At 43.8% G+C, this 17,656-nt stretch overlaps 1 protein-coding gene across 3 annotated transcripts in view; it reads right to left on the minus strand.

The window, feature by feature from the left end:
• Positions 1-17,656, minus strand: part of CPLANE1 (ciliogenesis and planar polarity effector complex subunit 1) — a 2,680,747-nt gene that overhangs the window by 2,613,487 nt on the left and 49,604 nt on the right. The gene's annotated exons all lie outside the window — the stretch shown is intronic.

The following is a 17,656-nucleotide window of genomic DNA, read 5'->3' on the forward strand; positions in this document are numbered from 1 at the left end:
TACAGTGGAAAGTCTCCATAGCTGCCCACTTGGGACACGTGGTTAGCAACAGTATATTTCAGACCTTAAAAGGTATAGCACAATCTAGGCCTTTGCTAATTGGTCAAATGGATAGGGCTTATGTAATAATGAAAGATGTCTCGTAGACAGGTCACTTAAAACAAGTCGTAGGTTTATTCATCAAGTTACAAAGTCCATATATAAGCTCATTTAAAGCCCATGTAGATCTCTTGTAGAGCCCCACCAGGAGCAGCCTCCCTGCTGCTCAGCCCATCTCTTCCAACTGCCAACTCCTCCAGTCCCACACACTCAACATTCCAAGTGACATCACCCATGGCTGAGCAGCAAGGGACAGAATATTAATAAGGAAGATGCACCACAACAGCAATAGGTTATAACACATCTCCCTTCCTTACGAAAACAAAGCATACAAAAATATAAATGCAAAAACTCAAGATATCACCAAAATACCATCACTTACATAAACAGGAATCAATAAGAAAATACATTATGCAAGTAAATATACATCAAATCAGCAAATACTCGCAAGAAAATAACTAACAAAAGAATAATGAACCCCATCCCCGCTCCCTAGGGAAACTAGCTAGATGGGTAAACACTACCAACAAATTAAAAGTAATAGGGTAAATAGAGAAAACACACCACCCAATAGGGGAAAACACCTCCCTATAGGGGAAGACACCTCCCAAAGACTCCTTGAACACTGTAATAGGGAAAAACCTTTCCCTATGATACTCCAAAATTCCAAATACTGTAATAGGGGAAAAACACCTCCCTATAGGGGAAAAACACCTCCCAAAGACTCTGCGAACACTGTAATAGGGAAAAACACCTCCCAAAGACTCTCCGAACACTGTAATAGGAAAAAAACTCTCCCTATGATACTCTAAAATTCCAAATACTGTAATAGGGGAAAAACACCTCCCTATAGGGGAAAAACACCTCCCAAAGACTCTGCAAACACTGTAATAGGGAAAAAAACTTTCCCTATGATACTCCAAAATTCCAAAAACTGTAATAGGGAGAAAAAACACCTCCCTATAGGGGAAAAACACCTCCCAAAGACTCTGCAAACACTGTAATAGGGAAAAAAACTTTCCCTATGATACTCCAAAATTCCAAAAACTGTAATAGGGAGAAAAAACACCTCCCTATAGGGGAAAAACACCTCCCAAAGACTCTGCAAACACTGTAATAGGGAAAAAAACTTTCCCTATGATACTCCAAAATTCCAAAAACTGTAATAGGGAGAAAAAACACCTCCCTATAGGGGAAAAACACCTCCCAAAGACTCTGTAATAGGGAACCTCCCTATGATACTCCATAACGCAAATCACAGTAATAGGGGAACAACGTCACCCTATAGGGGAAAACACCTCCCAAAGACTCTGTAATAGGGAACCAACTCCCTGTGAACTGAACTGAACTGGAGCACATAACTCCCAAAACGTCTCAAAACTGGACATTCAGCTACAAAACTTCCCAAACACCATCCAATAATCAACACCGTAACAGGGTACATACATCCCTATGAAACAAAAATTGGGGAACACACCACCCCACAACCTCCACAAAGAAGCGTACACAGTACAATAGTAAACTGTATGCAGGTTGCCCAACACCGAAAGGACTTAAGATCATGAGCACACACACACAAAAACAAGGGCAAACATAATAATGGCAAGCAATTAAATGAAGTAAAAGTCTCAAGCCCCGGTGAGCTGTCTCTCACCCGAAGTTTTCACCGGACCAAGACATAATTGCACCCGAACCGCTTGCAAAGTTCAGTGTCCAAGGTCTAAACACTAACTCCCCACCGCACGCTGATACTGTTGCATTACAACAAAATCCATCAGAAGAGAAAAGTGCGTTGTCCGCGGACCTGTAGACTTGGATGAACTTCAATGAGCGTAAATGGCATCGAGACTTCCTTGGACTTAGTGCTATCAAATGGCCGCCGCCTCCAACCCAAAGATGGCGATACGTGCTGGTGACGCTGCGCCGGATGGCTCCCAGCATCAACGTGCTCTAAAACGTACATGTCACAGAGGCTCCCACGGAAGGACCGCAAGACTCCGTCACACAGGTGAGTGTGCACGCGACATGCGCTTGAACTTCAAATTTCAAAGTTGCGGGCAAACAAACTGCCACATATCTACAGGGCAGTACAAGACAGTATTATTTTTATACTTACAGTTACCAAATAATGCACCGCAAGAAGTCTCGCACAGAAATGAATATGTGATGCCAATTCCCACACAACACGTCGCTCGCAGTCCTCAAAGGTGCTGAAAAATAAACAGTTCAGTATCCTCTGCATTCAATTCAGCTCAAAACAACAATACCTCTGGAAAATTCAGGTTAAAATCGATAGTAGACCACGTGCCTCAAAGGAGTGCCAGTTTGCCAACGCACATCGCCAGTGCCAACTCCCAAACACCAGTAGCTACCGGCCCCAAATTAGCAGCTTGACCAGGGCGTTTCCGTTACGTTGCCTTTCCTTTTCTTTTCAATTTCTTTAATATATTCCAGTAGTTCCTTAGCTCTTTTAAAGACAGTCTCTTTCCTCATGCATACGTTCCTCAAGATTCTCACAAATGACTAGGGGTGTCTGTGTAAGAATCTCTTGTTTCATTGCACACGGTACAGAAGAAAGAAACTGACACTTACCTATTAGGGCGACCGATGGAGTGGTCACTGGTGGGGCTCCTGAGTGTCAGCTTCATAAATTTCACACGTAATTTCTCTTTAAGTTCCTTTTTCCATTGCCAGTTCATAAGATTCAATTACTTTACTCACATCCTCAGTTCCAGCACAATTTTCCCTCAGCAACACACAGGTTCTTTAAATACCAGCTCTTGAAGTTCCTTTGTCCTTGTAAATCCTTTAAGCACCAGAAACCATAATCCATTGAAGTAGCACACGCGCAAGTCCTTCCAAATCGTCGCCAGTGTAATAATGAAAGATGTCTCGTAGACAGGTCACTTAAAACAAGTCGTAGGTTTATTCATCAAGTTACAAAGTCCATATATAAGTTCATTTAAAGCCCATGTAGATCTCTTGTAGAGCCCCACCAGGAGCAGCCTCCCTGCTGCTCAGCCCATCTCTTCCAACTGCCAACTCCTCCAGTCCCACACACTCAACATTCCAAGTGACATCACCCATGGCTGAGCAGCAAGGGACAGAATAAGGAAGATGCACCACAACAGCAATAGGTTATAACAGCTTAATTTGTGCTACGTATGTGATGATGCCCTATCCTTTGTGGTTTTGGCCTATAAAAGCTGTCACTAACGTCACATCTTTGGGCATTCAGTATCTTTATTGTCTGCCTCCGTGCTACACGTACTTTTGCATTATTTGTTGTTCCCAAATAAATCTTGCTAACAGTTGTGCTGACAGAGACTTGTGTTATTTGTATTATTCCTTATTATTTCTATTTCAGCTTCTACACTGTGATCGACTAAAATATCGAGCAAGGGATATTAAAGGAGATAATGGGGAGTCCATGTAACTCTCCCATTATGGGCTTACACAATCCAAATGGCAAGTATCGTATTGTGCAGGATTTGCGGAAAAAGAATGTAATTGTTGACTCTTGTTGTCCTGTTTACCGAATCCAGCTATCTTTTTCTAATGGACTGTTCCCATTAGGCACAGGGTCAAGACTGATTTGCATATGGCTGGGTCCAAACTGGAATGGCATGGTGAGCAACAAAACGATGGATTTAGGCCCAGATCTCTGTACTGGGGTGAATTTATGACATTGTTCTGCATTATGTCCATCAATTGTTCTTTTTGCATCTTTTTTCAGGTTCCATGTGAGGCCAAATGCTTTTCAGTCATTGATTTATGTCAAGCTTTCTTTTCTATTCCTTTCCATGAGAATAGGCAGATTCTCTTTGCTTTCCATTTCAGCAACCGTGTCTTGGGCATGGTACCGAGTCCCACAAGGATATATGGACAGCCCCTCAATTTTTAATCAGATTCTGAAGAAAAATCTTGAGTCTCAGGTAATGCCAAATAACTCAGTGTTCATGTAGCACATTGACAACCTGTTGGTGGTGTCAAATACTAAGAAAGCTTGCAAGACTGATACCACTGCTCTTTTAAAGTATCTGGCAAAAAATGGACAAAGTATACCAGACTAAGATACACTTTTGCCAAACTGGAGTTCTGTACTTAGGATACCACATTGAAAAAGGAGCAAGGAAAGTTTGGCAAGAAATAATCTCTGCAATACTTAACAAGTCTGCCTACTACAAAAAAGAAGTCTTCATGTTCTTAAGAATGGTGGGATATTGATCAACAATGGATTCCAAACTCTTTTTTGACAGCAAAACCTCTCCAGAGGTTGACACACAAAGATGTGTCTGATCCGTTACCTTGGGATGACAGTAGTAGGACTGCCTTCCCTGAGCTGCAAGAATGCCTTTGTAGGGCACCGGCTCAGGGAATGCCGGATTATAACAAGTGCTTGGTGTAGTGAAAAGGAAGGGTGCACCCCTTCAGTACGGATACAAATGTACAGAAGTAATCGCAGACCTGTGGCTTATTTTTCAGCGACTCTTGATCCTGTAGCTGCAGCATTGCTGGATGTTTGAAAGCGGTTGCATCTGCATGTATGAGTCTTGAACAGAGTGAAAGCATAGTCATAGGACATACACTGACTGTTTGTGCCCCAATCAATGGAAATACTGTCGACATGTACTTGAACACAGTATTTAACCAATAGTCATCTTATGAACTTTGAGCAGATACTTCTGGGTGCAGAGAATATAACACTTAAAATATGCACAATCTTGAACCCATCCTCTGTTGCCACTGCCTGGATATGGAACTTTGACTGATTAAGATGAACATGATTGTTTGGATGTGATTGACTTATGTACAAAGCTTCGACCTGATATACTGGATGAACCGTTGCCTGAATCTGATTATGTGTTTGTTGATGGTTCGTATTTTGAGACAATGAAGGAAATCTGAAAGCTCCTTATGCTTTTTGTAAAGTTGTAGGAGTTGTGGAAGCTTCCTGGTTGCAAGGACTGTATTTGGCTCAGGTAGTCAAATTGATTGCCTTGATGCGGGCTTGCAGCATTTCAGAATAACTCAGTCATAATCTTTAAAGATAGTCAGTATGGCTTTGCAGTCAACGATGACTTTGGGCAATTGTAGTCACAGCGTGGGTTCAAGACTTCCTCCGGATAGCCAAGATGAAATGGAGAAAGTGTAAGGAACCTTTTGCAGTTCCTACAATTACCTGCCCAAATTCCAGTAGTCAAGTGCGTAGATTAGCGGAAAGACACTGATTATGTGACCATTGGCAATAGATATGCTGATGAGATGGCCCAATATTGCGTCATAAACTCCCATAACTTTAATGGGGATTTATTGAATGAAACATCAGATGTCACAAACTGCATCTTGTTGTTAACTGTGTAAAAACATATTTTCTTAGTACTGTGAACATCAGTTCTTTCATTTTATATTTGGCTGATATTTTGTATTATGAGATTTGCTGTTTTTCTGCAAATTTCCATGCGTGAACAAACCAGATTGGTTTGTTCGTACCTATGCCCACCTGGTGTTGCCACATATTCTGTCCGTCTGGACTTTGCCCACCTGAGGATAATCAAGAATCCGCTTCGGACGTTCACACTTTTTGGCTCTCTGAAATGTTATAGCCTTCCCCACCTAACCGAGGAATATTCTCTTAGCTCTTGTTTTTTTTACAAACACAGCCTCTTCAAACATGTATAAATAGCTTTTGAGATCTTTGTCTGTTGTTCACTCTCTTTATGGCCATCCTAGTGATGTGAATTGGTTCACCCACTCAAATGTAATAAAACTCTGGTAACTTTTCAGTTACCTCCGACTACTGGTCTTCTTGTAGGAGAGTGGGGAGACAGAATTTTCATCTATACAACTGAAATAGATACATGGGAAGATGTTAGACGATTACAGGAAGAGGTGACAGAAGCTGGACCGCAAAGTGGGGTGCGAGCAGGTTGTACCAAAAGGAAAGATGAACTTTGGGTTCACACTGACGGCAGATCTGTATTATCTGATAGTTTGTTACCACCAATGGTTAGGCATTAGAAAGAGATGCAATAATGTGCCTCTTTCGATATGTGTGGTTTAACCCAAAATTCAGAACATTTTCTGAAATTCTTTGCCAAAGATGTGTAGGGTGTCAACAACAAAATGCTGGAAAGAGAACACAAGGTACAATGAACCTTGTAGGGAAATCAACAGGTCCCTTCAACCGATTGCAAATGGACATTATAGAAATGCCCCTTTCCAACGGTTTAAAGGTTTTGGTCATTGTTTGCATTTTCTCAAAATGGGTGGAAGCTATCCAACACGCAGGAATGACAGCCTTATAGTAGTCACATTTTTGTAGAGTTTATTCCAGAGTTCGAATTTCCGACTTCACTGGAGTCAGACCGAGGAACTCATTTTAATAATGAAGTCCTTAAAATGTTATGAGCAGCATTACAAGTTGAGCAGAAGCTCCATTGCAGATACCGTCCAGAGGCTTCTGGAATTTTTGGAGAAAGTTAACGGCATACTGAAATCCATATTGGCAAAGGTGTGCGCTTCAACGTCTTTGAAGTGGCCCGATGCACTGCTTCTTGTTTTGACGAGTCTGAGAAGTACACCAGACAAGAGAACTGGATTGTCTCCACATGAAGTCATTATGGGCCGAGTGATGGGACAACTGGCTGTTCCTGCAAACGCTCCTGTCAACATTACAGATGATCTGATTTTGGATTATTGTAAAGGTTTGGCTGCTGTGGTACATTCTGTGTCTTACCAGGTTGGAGAGGCAGCTTTGGGACTCAATAGGAGCAGTGCCATGACCTCAGTCCTGCTGACTAGGTAATGGTAAAGAAGCATGTATGAAAGTCGAGACTGGAACCCCGTTAAAAAGGATCTTATCAGGTGATCCTGGTTACCAACGCAGTTGTGAAGTACGGAGGTCTGCAGAACGGAGTAAATGCTGCTCACGCTGGCAGAGTACCAGGTCACATTGGTGATATTTTAGCACCAGTCCCTGCTGTGCAGGTGGTTACAGTGAGACAGAGGAAGCAGGCTAATAAGCTGCTGGGGACCAGCAAGCAGCTGGGACAGCAATTAATTGCCCAGCCGTGGGTCTGAGAGAGTGAACCATTGTCAGTACCGAAGGGTCTCAGCCAGTAGAGATGACTACGAGAAGTATTGACTGCAACAAAAGGACTAGTGCAGCAAGAAAGGAAGTGGTACCCAGAAACGGTTGGCTCGGAAAGTGAGATACTGAGACGTTGCTCACCAGAAGGAAGAGAGCGAGTACCACAAACCATTCCTGAAAGATCTGAACAGTCTGATCAGAGTGAACAGCTGTAAGGAGATCAAAAAGAGCAAGAGTACCCAGCCAAAAGAACTTGTCTCCTGGATGGGCTTATTTTGCTACTAATGAATGAGAGCAGGAGTTTGCTACCTTTTGCTTCAACAATTCAAGTCGACCTGAAACTCCTTGACACAAACTTTGTCGTGGATTTGAATTTCAATCATGGTCTACCACTTGCAGGACAGTCACATTTTATCCTAAAAATACTCATCAAGAAAGCTGATCTGCATATTTCTCATTTAGAACAGAATCATCAAACTGTGCCTTGGTATTTTTGATCCCAACTTTGCTGAATTGCTCAAACCACTTGCTGCTATTTGAAATGTATTTTAGTTAAACGATCTGAATCATGAGAAGCCATGAGGCCTAACACTGAAATCTCTCTAATATGCAAAAGTGTATATGTAGGAATTATTTCAATTATTGTCTTGATATTAGTTGCCTTGCTTATTATTTTACATTTCCCTCATTATGTACCCACTGAAGATCCTAAGCTTACCACTTCTTCCAAAACTGATCATACTAATAGCACTAATTTTATTGCTTTGAATGACACTGTACATCTTGATTCTGCAAAAACTGAACGTTCACTAAAAGTCTACACTAGATTACTAAATAAATACATTGATACAATGGATGCATCAGTTGACGAAGGTGTTAACTACCATAGTCTACTGTTAGCACATAGAATTTCTTGCAGTGGATTGATTAGTTTGTTTTATGGTACTGATTTCTTACAATATTATTCATATCAAGATCTGATCTTTTCAGAGAAAAGACCAAGATGCGATCTTGAAGTAGAAGACGAGCAATGTAAATACTATTGTGAAATAAAAATTCTGGAAGAGTTTAGAACAAAAGGGCTTAAGACAACAAAACTGTGATTTGCGACTATTTAATATTTATTTTATTTTTAGTGTTTTATAGAGCGCAAACTTGACCCGTGAGGGTATCAGGGCGCTTTACAAGGTTTACAAAATAAAATTTACAGAAGTGAACAAGAAGGCATAGATATACAGAAGTATACAAAACAATTGGAAGGGTCAGGGGTGCTGGACACATAGGGGAAAGAGGGACACGTGTGTGTGGCTACAGTTGCAGTTAAACAGTATAAAACCCCACAGCTTCTTGGTGGGGTGATTAGGTGATCTGAGGACCAGGCAATGGTCTTAGCTTAGTCAGGCTCTCTGTCGTGCTTGAAGGCAGAGATTAGGGGCCTCATGTAGGTAGCTAAATACCGGTCGGTAACAGCCGAAATTCGGTAAATATCCCGTTACCAACCGGTATTTAGGCATTTGAGATGTAGGAGGCATGATTTAAGGATTCGGTAATTTACCGAATCGGTAATGGATCGGTAAAATACCGAATCGGTAAAATACAGATTCGGTAAATTACCGAATCCTTAAATCATATGTAGGGAGCACTCAAGTGAGTGTTTCATTGTATTCAGGATTCGGTATTTACCACCAAATACAGGTTGGTGATAAATATCGAATACCTTTCAAAAATCTATTTTTTGCTGTTTTGACATGCCATGTGGCAGACATACATGCCCTTAGGGCATATATGTGCGCCACATGTGCACACATGCACGAATCAGGGGTGCAACAGGGTGTCAATGTGACACCCTGCCACCCATGATTATGCTTCCCCTATTACCGATTCGTTATTTACCGAATCGGTAATAGTAGATGGCTTCCCATTCATTCCTATGGGCCTCCAGGCCCATAGGAATGAATGGGAAGGGATGCATTATTACCGATTCGGTAAATACCTATTCATAAATACCGATATTTACCGAATCGGTAATAATTACCGATTGTTTACCTACATACTATTTACCGATTCATAAATACCGAATCGGTAAAATTCGGTATTTATGAATCGGTAAATAGTATGTTAGCTACATATGGCCCATGGAGAGGAATTTTCCCATGATGAAATTTTGGCCTCCTTTTTGAAGCGTGCTAGAGAAGGTATTTTTCTGGTGGCGGGTGGGAGAGAGTTACAAATTCCTGGTGCGGCCCCTGAGAAAGCCCAATTGTAGGTTTTTTCTTTCGAAAACGGGCAGGTTGGAGCAAGAGATCGCTGGCGGAACGGGAGCTTCTGCTTCCTCCAGGTAACACTAGTTCCGGAGCAAGATAAGCAGGGGAGTTTGCGTATAGAGCTTTGTGTGTAATTCAAGCCAGTTTCAGCTGTATTCTGGCCTCTAAGGGGAGCCAGCTCAATGCTTTCAGATGTGGTCGAATTTCCTAGCACCGGGAAGTAGTCTGGCGGCCGCGTTGAGGCAGGCTTTTAAAGGTGCCAGGGAGATCTTGGGTAAACCCGAGAGGGTGGAACAGCCATATTCCAGCCTAGAGATGACTAGTGCTTGGACTGCCATGTTTAGGTCGGGAGCATCGATGAAGGGTTTCAGCTTCCATAGGTAGCTCAGGTGGAACCTGGCTGATTTAGCCAACGAGTTAATGTGGTCCCGCATGTTCAGGTTGCAGTCGAGGATTATTCCCAGAGATTTGGCAGAGTCCACGATGGTCGGTGTGCAGTTTAAGGCTGTAATAGCCTTGATCCACATCTGAATCTTGGTGTTGGCTTTTGTAGGGGAGATTAGGAGAAATTTAGTTTTCTTTGCGTTGAGTTTGAGTTGGTTAGAGGTGAGCCATTGGACGGTCAGTTTCAGGGCCTCATTCAGGGAGAGGATCTCCTCGAGTGATGAAATTTTAATGTATATTTGGGTGTCGTCCGTGTACATATGGTAGGAGATGTTAGCAGTGCGTAGTACTTCGGTAAGCGGCTCTAAGTAGAGATTAAAGAGGGTGGGGGACAGGGCTGATCTAATATGTTTTTGTAATGGCTTAAGTCACTATCAGATGGCAGCTTGATGCAGCATAAAAGCTCATCAAGATTTCCATGACACATAAACCGGACAATGAAAATACAATATGCACTTTGCATATGTCTAAAAAAAACAACAAGGAAACTGAGAAAAGGCTGATGTATCAGCACCGTAAAAGTGTGCTCGACTAAGTAGATAAAGTAGGATTAATCTAATAGAAAATTCAAGACGCCTGATACCTGATTACCTTCTATTCTTAAAGATGTCATGAAAATTAATGATGAAACTTAGCATTTCTATTGACTTCACGGAAGTGAGCCATAACCTCGAAAGTGGTACAATTCGTGCATGCAATATGTTAGATGACTGAAACTTACAGGGTAAGCGCCTACAATTATAAAGATCATTCATTCTTAAAAACAATTTTATTTTAATGCATTTTAGAAATAGTTTACATCTTGCTACATTTTTTAAATTGTGGTAGCAGGCCACAATTAGAGTTAAACATTTGTGTAATAATCACTGACAACATTACAAAATGTTTCTACATAATATGTTTGATTTGTCTTGTTACTCTTGAACTTAATTAAAAGTTTTATTTTACTAAATAAGAAATACTAACTTCAAAGTATGTTTGAGATGTCTTTTCTCCTTAGGCAGCATTATTTCATAGGCTTATGCAATGGACTTGAAACGCTTCATCAAATGTTGCTTTATTTGGTCTTGTTCATGCAACATTCTTTAGGCAACAGGAGCCTTTCTACAGGCCATCTTTATGTATGAATGGTGGGAATGTGACCTTTAAACTATAACCGTGGGGAGCAACAAAGTAAATAAGCTCTTTGTCAAATAACCTGGGAGGATGGAATGGGCAGTCATTTCTCATGATGAGCATAGCAAGTATGCTGAAGTATCAATTTGTACCTGGAGAACAGAAGAAAGATCCTATGATGATCAGACCATTGTGGAACAACCACTGATGTCATAATGAAATGAAACTGAACTGCAAAAAGTGACTTTCCTAGGAGGAGGGAGTCTAACCCCCCTTTCCACTTTCCTTGCCTTAAGCCTGCCTGCTGGCCTTTATCTTTTATGCCCCTTGCCTTTTTGCTCTTACTGATGAACTTGCCTGTTGGATGATTTGGAGCAGTTTGGGGAGAGACCAGACTTCAACTTTCCTGATTTATGCTCCATTCCCCTTGCCCATGCACTTTCCGAGAGTGGACTTTAACTTGATCCCTTTGCCCATGCGAAGAGGACATTTGTGAACCATCCTCCTGCCTTTTGTTGGTAGTAGAAATCTTTTAACAACTGGGAAACATCCTTGTATGGATAGGTGCATTTAGCAATAGATTTACTTTGACTAAATGTGTCACTTTATATTTTGCGCTGTAAGATGCATGATTGAGTTTCCTTAAATGTTATATGCATTGATTTTTTACCTTTAATACAATAACCAAATTTTCCACATAAACTATGCCTACAAGTGTCTAATTGATTTTTAAATGCCTAATAGAGAAAGTCATAGATTATTTTCAGAACATCAGGTTCTTTTGCTCTTGTTCTGTGTAACCACATGTAGGAAGCTGGCTCTGTATATCCTATACCAAAGTAAGGTATAGTGTGCACAGTGTCCAGGGAGTCACCAGAGGTATAGCAGAGGCTAGATTAGGAAAGTACTAACAGCTCTCTTTGTGGTAGTGTGGGCGAGCAGTTAGGCTTATCCAGAAGGAGTGTTAAGCATTTATTGTAGTCACTCATCAAGACTGATACCCATTTGGTCTGGATTCAGTCTCTGAGTGTGTGTAAGTATAAAAAAGGTATACTTGTATTTCATTTCTAGAATGGATGGATTTGCGATTGCTACAGGCTGATATCACCTTAAAAAGCTGTTTGAATTACACATTAATAATTTTTAGAATACTTTTTAGTTACTTTTAGATTACTTTGAGTACTGGGGTTGGTATGCCTAGATATCACACCTAAGGAGAACACAATACAAGGTAAGACTTTTCTTGGCTTTGAGTTAAAGTTTCTGTTTTCCCGTACAAAAGAACAGTTCAACACTTAAAACATTTTAAGCCAACATTTCATAACATGGGTTCCTATGGGAAAAAATGGTTATTGTTTTTGCAGGTAAGTAAACGTTTTACAAGTGGGAGTTTTGGGGGATAGGAACAAGGTCCACAAGGTCTAGATAGGCACTCGAGTTGCACCACCACAGGCACTAGGGCAGCCAGGAGCTGAGTGCAGGGGTTCAATGTTAGCCAATGGAGCTAAGGGGGATTTCAGTTAGGGGCTGCTTACGAGCAGGTCAATCTGGTGTGAGAGCAAGGCTCCTGGGGTTAAGGTCAGACCTACAGGGGCCAACAATCAGCACAGGTGCTGCATCACCAGCAGCACTGGGGCGGCCGGGTGTAGTGTGCCAAAGAGACGTACGGGACCCTGTGCTCTTCAATGGAGACCTTTAGTTCAGCAAAGTTGCTGTAGGATTGGGCAGCGAGACTTCCTGAAGGCGACTACTGGCTGGAGAGGTAAGTTGGTTTCTTAGGGGTTGCCTGGACACTGTTGGTTGGGCCGCCCAAGGCTTTGGGGCATCAGGTGCAGGGTGTCTTCTGGCGTCAGGTTTTCTTACCAGCTCCAGTCACGGGGACCCTTCAGGTTGAGGCTGCAGGTTTCGTCTTAAGGTAGGTCGGGTATCACCAGATCCCAGGACAGGACCACTGGGGAGACCTCCTTGGGGTGTTGGGCCACTCTAAATCGGGCCATGGGTGTCGGGTGCAGAGTGGGTCAGAATCGCAGAGTCACCGGAATCCAGATTCTGGTTTTGGTGTCTTTGTTGAGAAAATCTGGTGCTCACAGGAGACAGAGTCTGTAAGGTGAGTGCAGAGCAGGTCCTCCGGGCTCTGGGGGCTGCTGGATACGCGTGTTTCTTTGCTGTAGGCAGGTCGGAGGCGGACTAGCTGGTAGGGCTGTGGCCAAAGCAATAGTATCCTCTTCTTCCTAGGTCAGCACGGCTCTTCGGTCCTTCTTTCTTCCTTGAATCTGAGGAGGCAAGGTCAGGGTTGCCCTTAAATACTAAATTTAGAGGCGTTAAAGAGCTGTGCAGGTCAGGACCAATGGGTCCCTTCTTTGGGGTGGTTACACCCCAAGTTATGCCACCCTCCAACTGGAGTGGGCATGAGCCTCTCTCTAATTGGATGATTCCCCCATCCCAAAGATGCAGGGGACTGAGATATGTGCTTCATCTAATCACCCTCCCCTGAGGGGTGGGGTTGGCAAAGGTGGGCACAATTTTCCCGCCCAAAGTGGGGGCCAGAACCGATGGGAGCCAGTTGCTGGGGACAGCAAGAGTCAGGGTCAGCTTCCAAAGGCAGCAGGCCTTTGAAGCTTCCCCTTCTTGGACCCAGCCCATCCTGTGGGAGGAGGTATCACACTTTTGCCCAGCGAGGGCTTCGATTCTTGACCCAGAGAGCGGGGGATCTAGACCCACTTGTCCAGAAACTTGTCTGGTGGTGGCAAATGGTGGGCAGCCATTCAACAACCACACCAGGGCTGCTCGATTTCAGGGGGCATCTCTTAGATGCCCTCAGAGTACATTTTACATTAAATCCCACACTGGCATCAGTGTTGGTTTACTGTGCTGAGAAGTTTGAATCCAAACTTCCCAGCTTTTAGTAAAGCCACAATGGAGCTGTGGAGTTCGCAATGACCAACTCCCAGACCATATACTCTTTATGGCTTTACTAGACTTACAGCGTCTAAGAATGGGCTTAGACACCGTAGGGACACAGGGGTCATGCCACTGTGCTCGCACATGGGGGCTTGTGCACCCTGCTAGAGGGGTGACTTACCTAGGCCTCAGGCAGTGGGTTGCAGATATGGCACAGAGGGATGTGTGCCATGTCGATTCTTCACTTTCCTCTGCACCAAAACACGCAGCCTGCAATAGTAGTGTGTGAGTGTTAAGGTACAGGGCCTCGAAGGGTGGCACAACAGGTGCTGCAGCCCTTAAAGAGGCCTTCCCTGGTCAGTCCCCATGGTACCTTTTAGAAGAGGCTTACTTGTGGCCATGGATGTGCCAATTGTGGGTACAAAAGTACAGTTTTGGGAAAGAACACATGCTCTGGAAACCTGACTGGCAGGGACCAAGGGCACATCAAGTCAGGTTGCATCAGATGTCAAGCAAAAAGTAGGGGGTAGCCATGCAAAAAAAGGCCACTTTCCTACACCACAGCAGACCTCTAGGTTTGTATGGTTCTTGTTAGACTAAACGTCTTTAGGAGGTTTAGTCTTCCAATTGCAATAAACTATTTTTACAGCATGGTTCTAAGAGTAATATATTTTAACCTGATCTCCAATTTGTGAGTTGGCTACCAATAAATGGTCCTCCTTGGGTGGCCAACAGTGGGCCATCCTGATTTCTCACCCCTCACTACAATAAAGAAAGATCTATCAGAGGACCATCGCCTCTAAGGTGAAATCTTGAATCGGATTTAAAAAATCCTACCCGTATGGGCCCAGTAGGCGTGTTAAGGTTAAATTTGAGTTTATTGCGTCCGCTGCATCAGGAGCAAAGCAGCGTTTCAGAAGAGGTTGATAAATCTATTCCTTAAAGGAATGTTTGAGATTGTGGGCTCTCAAATGAATACTAAGACTGTGTTGGTGCTACTGGAATTATAATGAGAGACATTTGTGGTCTGATTATGTAGGTCATGCCCGGGCAACAAAGAGGGAGAGGGGTAAAGGCAATGTTCTCTGTATGACAAGGGAATTACGAGAGTTCCAAATACAAATATATCTATACCTCAATAAGTATCTGCAAAAAGCTAGAGTCTCTGCTAAAAAGTACAATTATAGCCAAAATGAGGGGAGAAGACAATTGAGATTGAATAAACAGAGGTGGAAACAAACCCCTGAATCTGTCCCTTTGCCACTTGGAAAGAAGTCACAAAACCAGCATCTTCAAGGTTAATGTCACCTATTTCAGATCACAAGACCCCGCAAGAAAGAGGCCAAGAAAACTTTGATATTATCAATCAAGAGATCTACCCTACAACAAAGATCACGGTCATCTCAACCACAGATAAAAGCGAGGAGCTATGAGACTTCCACAGAGAGATTTAAGGGAGATTGAACTTTTTTTACTATGAATCCCAGCTCATTCTGCTTCCTTTCACCTAACTTCGAAAAACCAACATAGCTTGGAATGATTTCAGATCAGTCCAGTAAAAAGATTACCCCAACTTTACGAAACCGTCCACTCACATCACAGATCTGATTCCCTTTTCATTAATTAAGGAATTTGGTTAGGATATAACATAACGTGTATTTGTAAAGCGCAGGTTCACCCAGGATATCTTAACTCTGAATAACACATGTGTAATATGGTTAGCAACACCTCCCACCCCCAAATATGGCAAACAAAGGGAACTAGGAGACTTCTTTACAGAACGCTTCAGAGGCTCTGTAGGAAAGTAGGATTTTCTTTTATGGGTACCCCCACTTTTTCACAGGTGCAATGCGGTTTCTGACTAGTCTGACTGGGATCCTGCTAACCAGGACCCCAATCTATGAGCTTTCTCCCTTAAATTGGTTATGGTAAGTACTTAGGCACATCCCAGATTGGAAACTGGTGTACCCTTATAAGTCCCTACTATGTGGTACTGACGTACTCCGGGCATAGGCACACCAGGGTCTCCCATGGGCGGCAGCATGTATTATGCCACCCATGAGAGACAACTCAAATTGTGACTACGGGCCTGCTATTGCAGCCTATGTAAGCTGGTGCTAGCACCACTTACGACAGATATAGGCTACCATATATCATAGGTTACTGCACTTAAAGGCTATAAGACACCCCTAAGCCAGGCCTTTCTCGGTTCTAAGTATGAGGGTGCGTCTGCATGCGCAGAACACCCCTACAACCTTCGGAGTCCATTCAGTGCATCAGTCATTATCATACATAGAGTGGCCATGCATCATTACGCGATGACCATCTCTAAACTGGCTGTAACGAACCCTGTCATGTTTGGTATCAAACATGTTATCATGCACAGTAAAGCTCCTACGAGAGCACCGGACAGCAAGCTAGGGCTGCTGCCGACCTGAAACCTGTTCCTGCTCTCCTGCTGCTGAGCCAAGCTCGAGCAGGGGAAGGCAGGACAATAGATATCCTGTCAAAGGGAGTTGTGACCACCTCCCAGAGAAGGTTTAGTGTATTGGGGAACGGTGGGCAGTCAGTCTGCCCTCCTTGCATAGTCCAGTTCAAACCACCTCAAGGAGCCGCTGGCTCCCGCTCTGGCACGAATCTGGACAAAGGACATGAGAATATCCTCCCCACTGTCCGACCCCTCCCCTGGGAGGGAACCCTGAATCATCCCAACCCCTTCCTTAGGGTACTTAAGGGCTTAACTGTGTAGGTGGGTCCCTAGATTCGTAGTGGGATTCGAGTCAGATCAAGCTCCGCATATTCTTCAACCGTCTGGACATCTTGGCAGAGTCGTGCAGACCGCGTCGGACTGACCGCATCTGACTTTGCCTTCGAACCAAGACTGCTACCGGAAAGACTCCATCTACTCCTGATCTCTTTGCTCCACAAGCCTGCTGCATCTTCAGTGTCCGTGCTCCATACAGGTGCTTTCCAGGTCCTGCAGACTTCCAAAGACACCCGAAGGAATCTCCCTTGGAGTGAAGTAGTCACTCCCCTGCATCTGCAACACAGCTGACCGATTGCTGATCCTGGTCTTTCACCGGGTCAGTAGCACAGGTGACGGTCCTACAGCTTCCCCGAGGCTATCACTGTCTTCCGACCGAGTCTGCAGCCAGTATCCCTCATCGACACAACGGTAACCGCATCCCTGTGCACCGCATAGGCTGGCTGATGCTAAGGTTGGGCGACTCCTGTCTCCAGAGATTTACAGGCCCTGTCAGAGGGTCTTTTTCAACTTCAGCTTGCTCGGGGCCTACCCTGACTCACTTGCACTTAGTGAGTCTCCTGTACCTTGCTGGTCCCGACACCCGTACCTGGTCATCTTCTGCGACATGTTGCCGTTGCCAAGGTCTGTTGGTGCTCCCGCCAGACACCGACCCTCTGGTTATCGACATCCGACGTGGGACAGCTTGTTCATAGTTCCTGGTCACCCTCTGTGTCGCCTGGTCCATGCAGCTGCAGAAACTAGGGCACCGTCAACTTCCCTGCAACGGCCAACATTGGTGGGCACACAACTCCCATGCCCCTGGTCACTCCTGAGTGACCTAGACTCTGTCCCCTCTGCTTGAAGGTTCTACTCTTCTTGAATCCAGGCTTGGATTCCACCGGACACTTTTCACTTCTTTACCTGCGGCATCTTCCTGATGTCCTCCATTGAATTCAAGGGCGGTTTCCGACGACACTTCGCACCTATGCACCT

The sequence above is a fragment of the Triturus cristatus genome, chromosome 2_1 (assembly GCF_964204655.1).
Source record: "Triturus cristatus chromosome 2_1, aTriCri1.1, whole genome shotgun sequence".
Classification (NCBI taxonomy): Eukaryota; Metazoa; Chordata; class Amphibia; order Caudata; family Salamandridae; genus Triturus; species Triturus cristatus.